The 18,256-nt window shown below is 39.6% G+C and overlaps 1 pseudogene across 1 annotated transcript; it reads left to right on the plus strand.

Annotated features, from left to right (window-relative positions):
* The first annotated feature begins 3,295 nt into the window (after positions 1–3,295).
* On the plus strand, positions 3,296–3,838 carry LOC307106781 (inhibitor of growth protein 1-like; annotated as a pseudogene). The gene has a single exon. The product of its transcript is annotated as an inhibitor of growth protein 1-like (transcript).
* The last annotated feature ends 14,418 nt before the right edge of the window (positions 3,839–18,256 follow it).

The raw sequence follows: 18,256 nt of genomic DNA on the forward strand, positions 1-18,256 counted from the left end.
ATGAGAATATGGTGAAGTGATCTTTTCAAAGTAGTTTAGGAAAGGAAAGCCTCCCAAAACTAAATCTTTTCATTATATTCCTTCAGATAAACAATTTTCACAGATCAGCATGAATATCCTTCCTGGCATATTTAAAGCAATGCATTCTTTTAATCACGGCAAGGGAACATGGTTTATCTCTGCTGATCCCACTTAGAATTACCATTTCCTTTAGGAAAGTGATTTTATTTTATTTTAATTTCCCCCATTACCATTTATTCCCCCTATATCCTTTTCCCTCCTCTTTCTTTTTTAAAATCATTTTTAGAGCTTTATTGTTGAAAGTATTACATATGTCCCTTTTTTTCCCCATTGACCCCTTCTACCCCACCCCACCCCGCTAGGAAAGTGGTTTTGAAACTTTGGTAGAAGTTAGAATAACTGGAGGTGCCCTATTAAACTTATGGACTCCAATGTCCTCATCCTGATACTTTGAGTAAGCAGGTCTGGGGTGGGCCTTGGAAATGCATTTCTGTGAAACAGTCCAGGTCATTCTGAAGCTTGGAGATTGCACTCTGAGACTCCATAACTCCATCCCACATTCCACTGGTGCTGAACTGCTAACTCTTAGTCCCAATGTCACTGACTTGAACAATTCCGAAGTTAACATGAAAGTTTGGAAACTGCAAGGCACATCAACCTTGTTCCATTGTTTGTGACATTAAGCTAAGGAATGTTCAAGAGCACAAATAGGGACTTGCTCTTCTTGTCATTAAAGGTCACTCCCATAAGTCACCTACCACCCTGCTTGCTGACTGGAGTCAATGCCAACATTACCCCAGCTCCTCCTTAGTATCTACCTGATTGAGAAAATGCAAGAAATTCAACTGCATGGGGGTAGTGAAAGGGTTTGAGAATTATTTTTTAAAAAAAGCTAGGAACCTATTTTTTCAGTGCACTTTGCCTCCAGATTAGAAACATCCCACAATACCCACATGTTTAACAGAAGATGTAAATGTGAGAAGACACCATTATTTTATTCAGAACATTCCATCTTCCCAGCAAAAATGGGTTTCCAAAATTCACCTTAACTTTGTACCAAAGTCCAAGTCCATAGCAAGTGCTCTTGAAATAAGAATGTGAAACTATGGTCCAGGGAAGATCCCCATTTCAATCGAAGCCTCATTAGGGTATCAATTAAACGGAATGCAGTGGTTTTGTGGGGTTATTTTCCTTCAGCTCTCCTACTTGTCCTGTGCAAATCGTTCCAACAGCCTTCCCCAGTGAAGGGACTTCAGAAACAGGAGCTGTCTTCAGGGGAGGAAGAGTGAAGTGTTGATGTGCTGACCCCTGGGCACAAAAGCCCACTGACAGATGGGAAGAAAAAAAGAAAAGCGCTGAGAGGATTAGATACAAAAGGATCTTATAAGCAGTCAAGGCAATAGCACGTCCCTCTGTTAAGAGGCCACCACATATTAATAGGACACAAACAATGTGAGGGGTAAACAAAATGCCCAGGACACATGGAGGCAAACAGGGGAGATAGCGGCCATCTGAACAGCCAGGTGCAAGCACTGCCAGCACGTCTGTTGGGCCTCTGGAGGTCGGATTTGAAAAGCCTAAGAGGGTTATGCCGATTTCAACATCCACTGTTATCCTGGGATCTGGAGGGAAATTATAAAGTCATCTTTCATAGCGGGCTATCCCACAAACATTAGTCGGCTGCTATTACGCCTGACAGTTGGGCCAGCTTCTGGTTCAAAAATAGCCCATTTGTCAGTTTCCTCTATTCCCTGCTATTGTGAAAGAGGCAGAATTAGAAGGCATTGCTGGGACGCCAGCTGAATCACTTTGAAATTGTGGCATTGGTTTGTCAGAGAAAAGAGGGGACTTCGGGGCCCCAGGGGCTAGAAAAGGATAGTGGGCTGTGCTAAAGGAAATGCCTACTTTGGGAAAGCTGTCTGCGGAATTCCCTGAAATGAATTGCACATGGGAGCTACACAAAGACTTCAGAGATCTTTTAGATTCACGGCCCCATACCCTTGTCTAGTTCTGCCAGGCCTCACTCTCTCTCTCTCTCCTCTTATTCTATTTAAAGTGATGGAAATCAAATAAACAAGATAGGAGTTTGCACCAGGGCCCTCAGGAAAAGCACAATAGCCATTGACAAGTGCTCAAGAAACTTTCACATGTCATGAGCACACCATGTGCCTTTCCTAACGACTTACTCAACAGCCTCTGAATCACTCCCCATAAAGAAAACTCCTTTCAGACTAGGAGAGCCCAGCCCGAAAATGTACAGCTCACCAAACACACAGCTGCCTTTCTAAGAGACAGAACCTCTACACTAAAACATGACAACAGCAATTGTAAGGGGATTCCAACCCTTAAAGGAATTATTTGTAATGCCTGTGTTTCTCACCTAGATACAGAGGCGTCTCCAGTCAAGCCTGTGTCTGGAACGTGCTCACTGTGGACTCTTGATTTGAGTCACAATCAAGGCAGCAGGATGATGAATCAATGAAGTATCCATGATGAGAAAACACTGCAGTGGCAAAAGCCATCATACAAAATCATGTCAGTGCAATTATCATAGAGGCCCAGGAAAAATGCACCTATTGATAGATTGAGAATTTATATACAGTTGACCCTTTAACAATGTAGAGGTTAGAGGTGCCGGCCTCTGGACAGTAAAAAAATCACTGTATAACTTTTGACCCTCAAAAAGGTTAACTATAGTCATCCCTCAATATCTGCAGGGGAATGGTTCTAGGACATCCCACAGATAACAAAATCCATAAATGCTCAAGTCCTTTGGATAAAATGGCATAGATCAACACATATAGTTGACCTTCCACATCCATGGATTCCCGATAATGGATTGAAAATACTGTTTTTGATGTGCTGTTAGTTAAATCCATGGATGCAAAACCTGGAGATATGGAGGGCAAACTGTATATTTATCAAAAAAAAAATCTGCATGTAAGTGAACCTGCGCCATGTTGTTCAAGAGTCAACCATGTAGAGTAATGGTGGCGCCCCAGGGCCGGGGGCAAGGCTGGTTAGCTGCATTCCTGCCTCCACCAAGGACGAAGCTTATGCCTCCCACCCAGGCCCCAGAGGCCCGCAGGACAGGCCAGCGGCTGCGAGGAACGAGGAACAGGAGAAACAAATCCTGAATGAACTAGATGAGTATTATGAGAAGTTTAAATGGGAGATGGACAGCAACCAGAAGAGGAGAGTGCTGCACTGCATTCAGAGAGCCCTGATCCGGAGCCAGGAGCTGGGCGACAAGAAGATCCAGATTGTGAGTCAGATGGTGGAGCTGGTGGAAACAGGACCAGGCAGGTGGACAGTCACGTGGAACTCTTTGAGGCAGACCAAGAGGTCAATGACACCACTGGCCACAGTGGCAAAGCTGGCCAGGATAAGTCCAAGAACAAGACAATCACACAGGCAGAAAAGCCCAATAACAAGAGGTCTCAGAGACAGTGCAACAATGAAAATCGGGAGAATGCAGGCAATAATCACTACCACGATGACATCACCTCAGGAACACCTAAGGAGAAGAAAGCAAAGGCCTCCAAGAACAAGAAACGCTCCATGGCCAAAGCAGAGGGAAGCAGACCTTCCCATCCACCCGAACGAGCCCACGCGTCTGTGCAATCAGGTCTCCTATGGAGAAATGATCGGCTGTGACAATGATGAGTGCCCCATCGAGTGGTTCCACTTCTCCTCTGTAGGACTGAATCATAAACCAAAGGGCAAGTGGTGCTGTCCCAAATGTCAAGGGGAGAACGAGAAAACAATGGACAAAGCCCAGGAGAAATCCAAAAAGGAGAGGGCTTATAACAGGTAGTTGGTGGACCTTGCTGAACAGGGAGGAGAACTAAGCCAGTGTATTTATTATATTGCCACCTTTGGTGAGGCTCAAAAACTGTACACTGTATAGTTTTAAAGAATGTTATAAAAGGAGCCATTCCTTTTGTAGGGATGGCAGCGATTCTCTGCCTTCTTTTTTTTTTAATATATATATATATTTTTTATTGATTTTTTACAGAGAGGAAGGGAGAGGGATAGATAGAGAGTTAGAAACATCGATGAGAGAGAATCATCGATCAGCTGCCTCCTGCACACCCCCCACTGGGGATGCGCCCGCAACCAAGGTACATGCCCCTGACCGGAACCGAACCCGGGACCTTCCAGTCCGCAGGCCGACGCTCTATCCACTGAGCCAAACCGGTTTCGGCGATTCTCTGCCTTCTGTTTTTGTTGGTACACATGTGTAACAAGAAAGTGGTCTATGGATCAACATTTTAGAAACTACAAATATAGGTTTGAATTAAACACTCTAGTGAGTCTCAGGAAAAAAAAAGAGTCAACCATATATGTTCTTTCTCATTTAGAGAATGGTACCAGCTTCCTATGACATACTTAAGTGTAAAAATGGATCCTTGCACCTTAAATATGTTTGATTATGTATGTATGTATGTATACATTTATAAGGTGTAGTGGAAGTTTATGAACACATGAAATATATTTTAATTATATACAATATAGTATGTATATGCCTGTATTAGTATGAACCATATGAAACTGCCCTTTTTGTAGATTACAAATATTTTCATTGAACATTAGCAACATCACATGATTCAATCCAATACACATGCATGGTGGCCATTACGCTATTATTGTTTCATCTCCAAGTCCACCCTAAACACTGATTTGGATGCTGGGGCTGGGACTCTACAGACCTTATTTCTGTGTTGCCATCTGCTCTCTGCAAGACTGTAAAGTAAGAGGCTCTAGAGGAAGACTGAAAGGTGAGAAGAGACTAGAAAGTCATGCCTCTTCCTATTGGCTTGTTCCAGTGAGCATTCCCCCTAGCACTGGCTTTTGAGTACAGTCTCCAATCCTATAGTTTTACATACATATTTTTGCCCCATACTCCAAGAAATAGTCTCACTGCATCCCCTCAGATCAGGGTCCCCCCTCCAAGCTTCTGATAACCCCAGCTCCTTCTTAGCCTAAGAAGTAGTAACTGCTTACATCTGTTATTTATTTAGCAAATTTTAGTCTTCCAATATCTGTTTAATAAATTCCATATATTAAATTTTCTCTGTTGAAATAACTGGAATGGTTTCTGCTTTCCTGACTGGATTTTTACTGACACAGTATGTATATGCATTTTAAATGTCTACTCTCTATATATATTCTTATTTTTATATAAATGGAGAGAAACATAGAGATAAAGAGAAATAGAAAAGCCTAAAATAACCATGATGCCACATACATTTTAATATATTCAAACAATACTGGCTATTGGAATTACGTATTTCTTCAAGACTAACCTCCCTCCAAGCCCACAGAAAATGCATCCAAGTGGCAAGAAAACATGTGTAGCCTTTATACCAACCCCATTTAAAAATCATTACGTCGTCAACCTGCCAAACCAGAAAGACTTTGATGACAAATAGTGAAAAATGATGAGTTCATTTTTTGTCTATGGGTCATTTGAAAAAAGTGGTTTTGATAGCTAATTCATTCTGATATTCCACCTATATTTTTTTAAAATTCTGCCCAGTTTTGACACAAAAATATTTCTAAGATGCTCACTCTGATTAATGGGACTGCTTCCTTCAGCATTATGCCTTGCTGGGTTGTCTACCCTCTCCTTGGTCATGAGGAAGAGAAACTGACTTCAACACGATTGTCTACATTGGCTCTCACGCCTCATGACCATTACCAATGGCCTCAAATTTCAGTATAGGGAGGCCTTTGGTGTGGTCAACTTTGCTGTTCCTAATTTTAATACATGGACCACTCAGTAAGAAATAGTTTTTAAAAAGGCCCAAGAAAAGTACTTGGTTCCTTTCCAGCAACTACTGATCTCAGATCTATTTCAAAAAATATTTTATATTAACCCTTTGCACTCGCTTGCTTTTTTCTCGATTCCTTTATTCTAATGCTAACCATGTCGAGTCACACTCGACATCCGAGTGCAAAAGCTTAAACTTATCACATTGCATAGAGGGCTATTTTCTTTTTTTAATATATTTTTTATTGATTTCACAGAGGAAGGAAGAAAGAGATAGAAACATCAATGATGAGAGAGAATCATTGATCGGCTGCCTTCTGTATGCCTCACACTGGGGATTCAGCCCACAACCAGGGCATATGGCCTGACTGGGAATCAAACATGACCTTCTGGTTCATAGGTTGATGCTCAACCACTGAGCCACGCCAGCCAGCCTAGAGGGCTATTTCCTAATCAAGATGTTTTGCCATTTCCTTGTAAGTTTGTATGTTCATAATAGTCATGGTGTGTTATAAGATAGATGCATTGATATGTACAACTGGTCCTCCTTCAGTAACTAGACTTACACATATGAGTATGCAAGCACACACACAATGCATGCCATAGCCTCCCAAAATGCTAATTTTTAAATATTAAATAAGCTCAAGGGTTTTTAAAATTAACATATAAAAATCTCCTATGCCAAAATCATAATAATGGGAGTTATCAGCAGTGTACAAATATTTGCAAGCTGGTTTTCCCACCATCCTCAACTCTGCAGTCAGCAAACCAGCTGAGCAGACTGCCCAGCATATCAGAGGCACATCTAGAATTAGATTCTGCACCCTGAGGACTTCCCAACGACATCCTTAGCAGCTGCCTTCTGCCTACCCTAGAAGACACCTAAAGTTCCCACATGCATCTCTGCATTAGGGTTAAATAAGAGATTAGACCTAGGATTTAAATAACCCAATTTCTTTGCCCCTTGGTTGAGCAATTCAGAGGGTCCCTAGCAGGAGCACACCCAATTGCCCAGTCTCATAATGCATTCATGAACACACCGTTTATTGGCTCTCCTGTCTTCCTCTCCCATACATCCTTCCTGGCATCAACTCCCAAATCATTATTTGGACCCAAATTCTTATCTCAGAGTCTATTTTTGAGAAATGAAAACTGAGATAGGCACTTAACACCTGAGCCTGTCCCTGGCCCAAACGCTCAGCATCACATGTTCACTGCTGATTCTCCTCGGGCTAGGACACAGCAAAATCCTGACAGTCTCCTCTTTCCTGAGAGGACAGTTTCTTGTGGTCCCTCTTCTGGAAGTTCTGGGAATGTAATGTACAACACGGCGATATAGTTAACAATACTGTATTGTGCATTTGAAAATTGCTAAGGGAGTAGATTGTAAAAGTTCTCATCACACACACACCCAAACTGTTACTATTTGAGCTGATGGTCGTTAACTAATTGTATTGTGGTAACCACTTTGGAGTTTATAAATGTATTAAGTTATTATGTTGTATACTTTAAATTTATATAAGGTCATATATAAATCATATCTCAATAAAACTGGAAAAATAAAAATTAAAAAAAACACATAGCTGTGACCAAAAATAAAAGGAAATAGGTGATGGTAGCCAGAGCAAGGACATTTGCTTCCCTGCTGTCCTGAGAATCAAGTATACAAACTGCAGATCCAGCCCAAGGAAAATACCCACATGACAGATGGAAACTTGATGCCCTCTTTCTCATAAAATGAAAACACACACACACACACACACATACACACACACACACACACACACACACAAATTGTTTTTAGCGTATTCACATCATTTAAGTAACTGCAAGTATTAACCAGACTTTGACCTATCTTCTTTATCTCCAAATTGTGGAATAAAATAATACAGTTAACATTCAGACAGTGTGGATATGTTTACTATACTTTGTAACAATGGCATATGGATGGCATTAGGTACTCATAATCTCAGTCTGTAATAGGCCAATGGCCTCTATCTCCTGGCTGGTATTTAGATATATTTCCTAGAAGAGCTACTGACTTAAAGTGTCATTTTTTTTGTCACCTCCAAATATATCAAAGAGTGTCGGGTCCTCCTGTTTCCTTGGCAGGTGACAGTTAACATCTGCTTCTCACAAGACTGATTTTAAGCTCTATCTTCCGGGATCATTCTTATCTGTGTGGCCAAACTGGTGCTGTGCTCTTAAGAAGGTGAATTTGACAATGTGCTGCCTCGCTGTGATAAATAAAGTTAGCTCAATGGGATATGCTTTGGGAAGAAGGTTCTCAACCCTCAGCAAACAGAGAAAATCCCAGTTGTCCAAGTTTCACTCAAGGGTCAACACTGAAGAATCTCTGGGTGTCAGGTTGACCCTGTGATTTTGAGATTTCGAAAATTCTCCATGGCAAATTCTCCAGGCATCGCAACTTCCATATACTGCAGAAAACTCTGAAAAAGAGACAATTTAACTGCACTGCAATCTTCAGTCCCATAGAAACCACTGGCATGCTTTTAGATAAATACTTATCTCTATCCCTTAAATTCTTTATCTGTAAAATGGATATAATACCACTCACCCTACATACCTCATCGGAGAGCAGGAAAAATCTTACACAATCATTTTTAAAATAGAAAAAAAATGAAAAAGAAATCATTGTTTGGGGTATAAGAATCTTGTAGTGCAGAAACATTAAGTAGTTTAAATAAAACAATTTTTGAGGCCCTTTCCAGAAGAATAAACATTTAAGAAGAAAATAAGATAAGAGAGAAAGGAAGGAGGGAAGAAAGGAAAGGAGAGAGAAACACAAGGTAGAATTAGAATGATAACATGAGTGTATTTTGTTTAGAAGAAAGTCATAAAGGATAGAATAGGAAGTTTACATTTTTTTCTGTAATTACTAAACATTGGAAATTTTGAAAAAGTCAGTGAAAGAGAAATAGAATAATGGTCATAATGTTGTAGTGCATTTAGAAACATGAAAAATATTGCAAACAATATCGCATCATATCACACTATAAAACTGATACTGTTTTAGATTTACTGGTGCTTTTGTTAAATTGTTCTTGGGAATACTGGAATATTTATGAGATCTATCAATAGAATCAGAAATATAATTTGAGCACACTTATTTAATTTTTAAATGTGTCTAATATAATCAATTAAAGAGGTGACCCCTGGGCACTTAATTTAGTGTAAATGATGATGACTCTGCAAATTCCTCAGCTGTAGTCATGGAACCCTCTCAAAGTTGAGCCCTTCCACTAGTACCCAGAGCCAAATCCTGGCCACAGGCCTCTGAGCAAGAGACCTGCAGTAAGTCTGATAATCTGTTACTTGGCTTTTACTTGTCTGAGAGCACTTGCCACTGTTTTAATCCCAATGATGCTGGGATCAGGATCCCTGCCCCCACTGTCTGCCCAGTAACTTCCAAGAACTAGAATTCCAAGCTTGGGACTCAGTCCTCACAGTGTGTCCCTCATCACCTGACACCAGGTCATTCTGAGGAGGACAGGTTCTCTGCTAGTCCCTACTGCCAGCTGCAAAAGGAGTGTCAGTGCTCTGCTCTCATGAAGACCCAGGCCTCCCTCTGCCATGGGATCTGCCTGCTGCCCTCCCAACAAGCCACCTGCATGCCAACTGCTGCTTTGATTTCCTCTATCACCTTCCTCATCGCTGCACGTTTATCTGAAACACTGTGCCCAGTCATGTCAAAAGAGGCCCATCACTGCTGACTCTGACAACACGCTGTGCATGGAAATAACCAGATTCCTATGAAGGACACCTATAATCACTTTGTAGAGCCACTGGCCTACAAGCCAACCTTCGATCTTGTGTTTCAGTGTCTTCAAACATTCAGTGACAAAGGATTTGGTCCAGAGCATAGGAGACAGGCAGGATTCGTATAAAATTTTGAGTATAACCATGGACATGAGTTCTCGTGTGAATGTCTTCTGACATAGAGTCTCTTATTTAAAAAAAATAAAATTGAGAGCCATTATACTAGCCAACTGGTAATTCTTAACATTTAAAGCTGAGCAACAGCCAAAAAATAAAAATGCATCTTTTCCCTCCAAGGTTTTCTGACCAAAACCTTAATGACATTCCTTGAGTAAGTCCTGGAGCCAAAGCCCACTTACATGGTCAAGGCCTACCCCAGCATTTCACTATCCATAAAGCTCCAGAGGCACCAGCTTATACTAAAAGTGCTTTCCCTTTGTGGTTTATCTGGACACTTACATTTTGGTGCCATCCCTAGATCTCAACCAGCCACCAAGGTTGTGTTAATCCTATGGTTCCCCTCAAATAATTCAGTGGGCCCTTAGTAAGTAGGTAAAAGGCAAAAAACTTTTCTATAGCCAAATATCTTGGGGAAACACAGGTTAAACAATTTTTGCAAACTCTCAACACACTTACAGATGATGACTCTGCATGAGAGAATAAAATGGAACTTTTTTGAAGGGGAGTTCATAATATTGGTCCCCCATGCAACAGACTTTATGGAACTCCTTCTGCACCACTCCATTAGCACTGCTGCAGCCTGAATAGAAGCTAAATAAATTGGAATGGCATGACATGGAGTGGAGTGGAATCAAGTTGAATGAAGTGGAGTGGAGTGCCTAAGAACTTGCCAGAAGAACACAACAGAACCCCAGCTGTAATCTAGTTTCAGCTTCTAGGACAAAGTGTACACAAAATTATATCTGCTGCCTGCCCTCACTATCAAAGAAGGCTATATTTTGCCTACCTGACCAGATAAATGTTTGATAAACATATGCACTAATGGAACAAGACCCAACAATGCAATAATGTGTACTACATTGCCAACAGGCAGATATTGCTAGAATCAAGAAAGCCTTCAGAGACCTGCCTTCATAAAAACATGGAAAATCAGCTTTGCTTTGTCCCCAGTTTTTGCAGGTTTCCCTCCTCTGAGTGTTGAAATCCGGTGCCAGTCCTTTCTGAAGCCTAACCACATCCTCCAAACCAGCAAATACTGTCTTTTCAGAGCCCTTGCTGACTGATCCCCAGTTGGTTGTCTTCATTCTTGGCTTCCTCCTCTTTTGTTCTCACTGGGGCTGCACTAGGAGGCCCTTGGTGAAGCTCACATTCTAGAAACTTTTCCTTCACCAGTTGTATCTAATTTCAGAGAGTCCTCTGACTTGTCCAGGACTAGATCCAGTTGTCCCTTCCAGACCAGGCCCACCGCCAACCATTTCCACTCTGTCAAAGGAACTTCCACTTGTTTATTCTAGTAGGCAGGAGGCCAGGGAAAAGGGAAATCTTCCTAATCCAAGAAAGTTTTTCTCTAAGTTCATTTTCCCTGAGCCCCTTCTCCCCCCGACTCTGCCACATCTCAGGACAGTAGGTCTGAGCCAACTTGTTTCCAAAGTCCTGGAAATAAACACACTTGCTAGAATCCAGGATCGAGGCTATTCTGCAAGAATCCATAATTGGATCTAGCTGCATCCTCTAAGTTCAAGAGGTCTTTTTTTTTTTTAACAATTCCTTCTTGCCTGTAAAAGATAGTACCTTCTGGTGACTCAGAAGACAGCTGAAGTGACACTGCCCTGGGACCTACAGAATGGAAGAACAGTTATATTGAGATCCTTGGGTCCCTAATTGTAATCAGAACTGGTCGCTGGGCTTTATTCCTTTCTAGTCTACCCCCTTCCATTGCGATCCTCAATTCTAGCCCCATATCTGAGTTCCAGAGTTGATTGGTGTCTCCTGTCTTTTACATCCCCCCCATGTTTCTAGAAACTATACTTCTGCCCACATACTCCATCCAGTCCCCATAGAAAGTATACCTATACCACTTCCTTATTCTGAGTTCCCACTTCTGAGGCCTCGGGCTTTGCCTTCTGCCAAATGCCCCTCATTCTCACTCATCGTCGATTTTCTTAGACCCACTAGTACTTCAAGGTGCTGTGGAACCTCACCAGGCTCCTGAGGCCGCTGCTCATCCTGGACCCAAGCCTTGACCTATTAGAGTTATGAGTAAGCCCTACTTTTCCCACAGCTGACTCCATTCTGTGCATATGGGCAGCAAAGCAGGTAGGTTTTGAAAGGGAAGACAAGCCCAGATTCTAGAAAATCCAGCTTATATCCTATATACGCACAATTTCTTAAGCAATCAATTTTTCAAAGTCAAGAGACATACCCACCAACTAGCCAAGAGATTCCAGTTCCAGAGAATTTGGTTTCATAAGAAAGGCTTTTCAGGCGAATGATTTATGTTCACATGGCATGAGCACTCTGTTGAGATCTGAATTTCCAAGGTGAAATGTATCTCTTGGCTGCTTAGAGGTCTCCGTGTCTCTAATTGTGCTCCTAGCTTGGAAGCTGTTGAACTGCTTGGACCAGCAGTGAATTCCTGATGTGTGATACTTCCATGGGAAGTCCTATTTCAATAGCAGAAGGCTAACACATCTGATGGGCAGACTGCCCACTGGGCCATCTTGTCTGCCAACACTCCCACATTTATTAAGGTTCTTTTGTGAGATAAAGAGGTTGGACACCTGGATCCTTCCAAAAACAAAACAAAATTAAAGCTGCAATTACCTGTCTGCCCCGTGCAAGGCAATCTACCCTGCTGTCCTTTTGGTTTCACTGGTGACAGGCAGATGTCACCCAGAGCAATTTGGAAACCTGAGTAAAGAGAATTCAGATAAGATTCAAAAGAACTTAATCCAAAAGTACAACCTACTTGCCAGACAGTGAATATAAGAGCCAACAGACGGGGAACTGGAAACAAGTAAAGAGACTCATTCTAATTATCAGGTTCCACCCCTCCAGCACTCCTTTCCCCTCCTAGCTGAGGCTGACCAGGTCCCCAGCCACAGGCTAGTCCCACTCCAGATTCTGGGACCTTCGTGGGAATATGATACTCTATACAAACTCTTGGAATTCAATATCAGATAAAATTTGCTGCTTCAAGTTTAATAACTAATCTTCTGTTTTGTCCCTACAATCAAGACATAATCTTGGGTCTGTGTCTTGGGGTCCATGCTTGATTTTCCTGTTTTGTTCATGACATACAGACCTGAAGCCAAACTCAGTTCTTTGGGAAGATCTCTTAAAGAAGTACTGCTACATCTCCTTGATGTGAGCAGATACTTTGCCTGCTTGGAACCCCAGATGAAGATCTTCTCCTCGTCAACCCATCTCTGTGCCCTGCTCACTTGATGAGATACACTTGTATTTCTTGAGATTTCACAGAGTTTAACCATAATAAAATCAGCTATTGGCCATCCTCAGGACATTCTGCTGTCCCTTTCTGATGATCCTCTGTCATCTGAGTCTGCTCCCAAAGTTCTCCCCAGTTCCTGGTTCCATCTTCTCCCACATTGCTCCTTCTATTTTCAACAACACATAGTTTCCATCTTCCTGAGAGAGCTACAATACTCCATTCTGCCTTATATTCAAGTGAGTTTTTTATAAGGCTATTCTTTTTTTAACAACCTTGAAGAAGGGAGCCAAATGTTATACGGTGTTTTAAAAGTATTTTTTTTACATCATAGATTCTTAATAATAGTTTGTTGAATAAATGAATGAATGAAAACATGAATCAGAAACTCCCATTTCTATCAAAAAGAAGTTCAGCTGTGGCTTGGATGTGATCAAGACAAATATAAAATATGGGTTTTATGCAGTACTATAGATACTTGTCCAAAGAGCAGGAGGTCATCAATATTGGCTCAAGTACACTAAGAAATTCAGGTCAACTGTAATGGCCTAGAACATTAGCCAATTTTCTAAAGGATTGTAGTAAATTCAAACCTACTGTATAAAGAGAACTATGAGTGTGCTAGAGAGCAAGAGAATTAAGTCCAAGAAGAATAAAATTTGAGAGTGGGACTGCTCTGATAATGATCCCATTGTAACACCTGGCCACACCTTATATATGATATTGGTCATCTATACTAGAGAAAGTAAAAATGGCTAACAGTGTCAGATACTGTTTTAAGTGATTTACATGGGATAACTCATTTTACTTTTACAAACTTTCATGTGAGATTGTTATAATATTCTAAACCAAATTTACAGCCTAGGAAATTGATACATAACAACAGCCAACAATAAATAAAAAGCTTGGTGAACAATTATGCTAAAGTATAGAATATTAATGCTATAAACCTTGATCTTAAAAATGATATACTTTACAAGAATCCTTTTCAACAAAAATGTTTTACATTTGTACATAAAGTAACTCATAGAAAATATAGGTTCTACAAAAATCATTTTAAGATCTATGGTTTATTTTAGGGACTTACATCATAATTTAGAATCTCTAATAAGAGATCATTCTTTTCCTTATATTCTCTAATTCATTAGTGCAGGGAATTAAATTTGGATTTATAAAAATAATTGAAGATAAGTTTTTAAGATGGACAAGATTCAAAATATTAAGCAGGAGGAGACCAGTTAAGAGACACTGCATTGAGTAAGAACCAGGGTATGAAAAAGGAGTATGAGGACATAAAGGCTAAAATAATAATAAATTATGTGTGTCTGGAGATGGGTTAAATAAAACATTAGGATTTATTGCGTTGATATGTTCATATTTCTTGTATGTCTCCTATAAAAGGAACTACTCAAATTCATGAGGTTCTTTGGATACTTCATTTACCAGCATTGGGTCATAGAAAAAAAAAGTCTCCAGTGTGGTGTAACTCAAACATTTTTTAGCAGGACACACATAAGAAACAAACAATACAGCATTTTCTAGGCAGTGACATAGATAAAATGGCTGAGAGAGGAGTAAAAGTTAAAGGAAACCTAGTACGATGTTACAGCCTGGTGAGCTTGTCTTCATGAATCAGACCCGGTGGATGACATGCTGGGTTAGAACCATTATCATCATTCTCAAAACACCCTGATTTCAAATATATATGGGACAAAGTGAAGTTGCTGAACACTCTGTCAACCATCCAAGTGCTACAATGGAAGAGGGATGCATTGGTCTATATATCTGTTTTTATGCCAATACCATACTGTTTTGATTACTATAGCTTTGAAGCATATTTTTAAATTGGGTAGCATTATGACTCCAGCTTTGTTCATCTTGCTCAAGACTGCTTTGGCTAGTTGATTCCAAATGAATTTTAAGGTCTTTTTTTATTTTTTGTAAAAAATGTCATTAGATGTTTGATAGGGATTACATTGAATCTGTATATAGCTTTGGGTAGTATGGACATTTTAACAATATTAGATCTTCCACTGCATGAACACAGGATGCCTTTCCATTTATTTGTGCCTTCTTTGATTTCTTTCATCAAACAAAACTGATTTTTCTATGTTGATTTTGTATCCTGCAACTGTACCTAATTTATTTATTAGATGGTTTCACTGGTAAATTCCACCAAATATTTAAAGAATTAATGCTAATCCTTCACAAACTCTTTCAAAAAATTGAAGAAGAGGGAACACTTCTAAATTCATTTTGTGAAGTCAGTGTTACCTTCATACCAAACCCAGAAAAAGATATTACAAGTAAATAAAACTGCAGGCCAATATCTCTGATGAACATAGATGTAAGATCTTCATATATGAAATGGAATATTATTTGGTCATTTAAAAAATATGCTAAGCGAAATAAGCCAGAGAAAGACAAATATCACATGATCTACTTATATATGGAATCTAATGAACAAAATAGATCCAGAGACATGGAAGCATACAACAGACTGATGAATCTCAGAGGGAAGAGCAGGGGGGAAGAGGCAGGAAGAGATTAACTAAAGAACATATATGCATATATGCATAATCCATGGACACAGACCATAGTGTGGTGAAGGCCTGAGGAGGGGGCAGTAGCAGGGAGGAAGGGGGAAAATAAGGGGACATCTGTAATACTTTCAGCAATAAAGTTACATTTTTTTAAAAATGAAATCTTACCATCTGCAACAGCATGGATGGACCTAGAGGATAGTATGCTAAGTGAAATAAGTCAGTCAGAGAAAAACAAATACCATATGATTTCACTTATATATGTAGAATCCAAAGAACAATATAAATGAACAAACAAAACAGAAACAGACTCGTTCATACAGAAAACAGACTGACGATTGCCAGAGGAGAGGGTTTGGGGGACTGGGTGAAAAAGGTGAAGGGATTGAGAAATACAGGTTAGTAGTGACAAGAGTCATGGGGATGTGAAGTACAGCCATAGGAAATATAGTCCTCACCAGAGCAATTAAGTCAAAAGAAGAAATAAAAGGCATACAAATTATCTGTGCAGAGGACATGATCTTATGTGTAGAAAACTCTAACCATGCCACCAAAAATCTGTTAGAACTAATAAACAAATTCAGTAAAGTTGCAGAACACAAAATCGACTTTTGAATGACTAGTAGGAACTAAAACTGACAGAACTGATAACTTCCTCTCTAGAGAGAGAGCCAAAAGACAGAATACATAAAAAAATAATATGTCCACCCTGTGTCTGTTTTAGGGGGAAGAGGTGAAATGGATACAGGCTGCAGACTACAGAATGACTAGAGAGCATTGGGGAGTGGCAGTATACCACAATGATTAAGCATTGAGGTTCTACAATCAGGAAGAACTGCATTCAAATTTTGCTTTCACCATTTAATAGCTGTCTTAGGGCAAGTTACTTAACCTCTCTGATAGAGCACTTGCCAAACACCAAGCATATGGTAAACTCCCAACAAATGTCTATAAAATTGACCTTAACCAAAAATAGTTGCCCCTTTCCCTGTCTTCCTGAAATACCCACCATTATTCTCCTTTAATGGGAAAATTGAAGGCCTCTATGGAAATGAAAATATTATTTGACAAGGTTAACCAATTATGACATTCACTATTAAAATGTAACACTTTTTGATGAATAAAGATGCAGCATGTGAATACCAGACATCTAAGAGGAAGATAAAGATTTAAAAGTAAAAAGAAGAGGCATGTAAACTTTGTTCATTTCACAATTTTTCCTAGAACCAGTTAGTTCTCACATAAGCCCCACCAAACCTCTAATAAAAACTTAGTTCAAAACAAATGAAAGATAAACAGAACAAATGTGTGTGTTTCCAAGTTTATAAATAAAAGCTTGATACAGCTCAAACTATGGTGGTCATTAATACTTATATAGTATCTCTAATATTCTGACATCTTCCCTTGCCTATGTTTCTTTTTCCTAATTGAGGAAATGCAGAATGAAAATAAATTTTACTGATGTTTTCAAACATTGTGCTAAAATTTAAAAAGCCCATCACAAATTGCCACATATTGTATGATTCCGTTTAATTAATTGTCCAGGATAGACACATCTGCAGTTAGGAAGTAGATTAGTGGTTGTCGAAGGCTGAGGTTAAGCGATAGAAGAGTTGGGGGTTGAGGTAGTATGTGAAAGCTAAGAAGTGCAGGGTTTCTTTGTGGGGTAATGAAAAGATTTTAAAATTGATTGTAGTGGCAGATGCTCAAGTCTGAATATGCTAAAAGTCATTGAATTATATACTTTAAATGAATGAATTGTATGATATATGTGTTAAATCTCAATACAGTTATTTAAAACATTCAACTTTACTTCATGTATATTCTCTCTAGAGAAAGAGAGACTCAAAATTACAGGAAATGACTCAAGCATGCTGTTTCCTATAATATTTCTTTTACATTCTCATTCCCTGGGAACAGAGCTTATGTAAATGTGGAAGTAAGCAATGGGCATATCATTCAATAAATATTAGTCCCTGCAAGCCTAGTGCTTTCAATGCAGAAGTGTAGACAGATGTTAAGCAAATAAACACAAATTAAGAATGTAAGTACAATATTGTGTTGAATGATTACACAGATGAATTATTGGGCATTCAGCCAAGTCTTCCTTTTATAATGAATTTCCACTCTATTTATGTCTCTGTTGACTGCCTTTGTCATATTTTGTCATTAAGACTCCAAGCGCTTTGAGGGCAGAAACTGTACCTTATCCAATCCTGGGTACAGTGCTCACAACAGCAGTATACATATAATAGATTCTTATAACACATTATTGAGTTAACCCAATTTAAAAATATCTATCATTACCAGAAATACACAACTCTGGCTGAAAATAGTGAAATGATCTGCCTTCATTAACTACATTCCTCAGCTAATTGACTATGCATACGAAAACACAGAATAGTACTTTACTAGGTGTACTGGTTAATAATGGCGGATTTTGTAATCAAAGAAAACACGCTACTAGAAATTTCAAGAGAAACATAAAAAGTGCTTTATTCAAAGTAATGTCCATCGCTAGCAACACATTTCCCCCATCTTTCAGGTAATTTGTGGATACTGTCCCAATAGAACTTTTCTTGTTTTTTTTGTGTTTTTTTTTAATTTAATAAATCTTTATTGTTCAGATTATTACAATTGTTCCTCTTTTTTCCCCCCATAGCTCCCCTCCACCCGGTTCCCACCCCACCCTCTGCCCTTACCTCCCCGCCACTGTCCTCATCTATA

Source organism: Cnephaeus nilssonii (genome assembly GCF_951640355.1).
Source record: "Cnephaeus nilssonii genome assembly, chromosome: 11".
In the NCBI taxonomy this organism is placed as follows: domain Eukaryota; kingdom Metazoa; phylum Chordata; class Mammalia; order Chiroptera; family Vespertilionidae; genus Cnephaeus; species Cnephaeus nilssonii.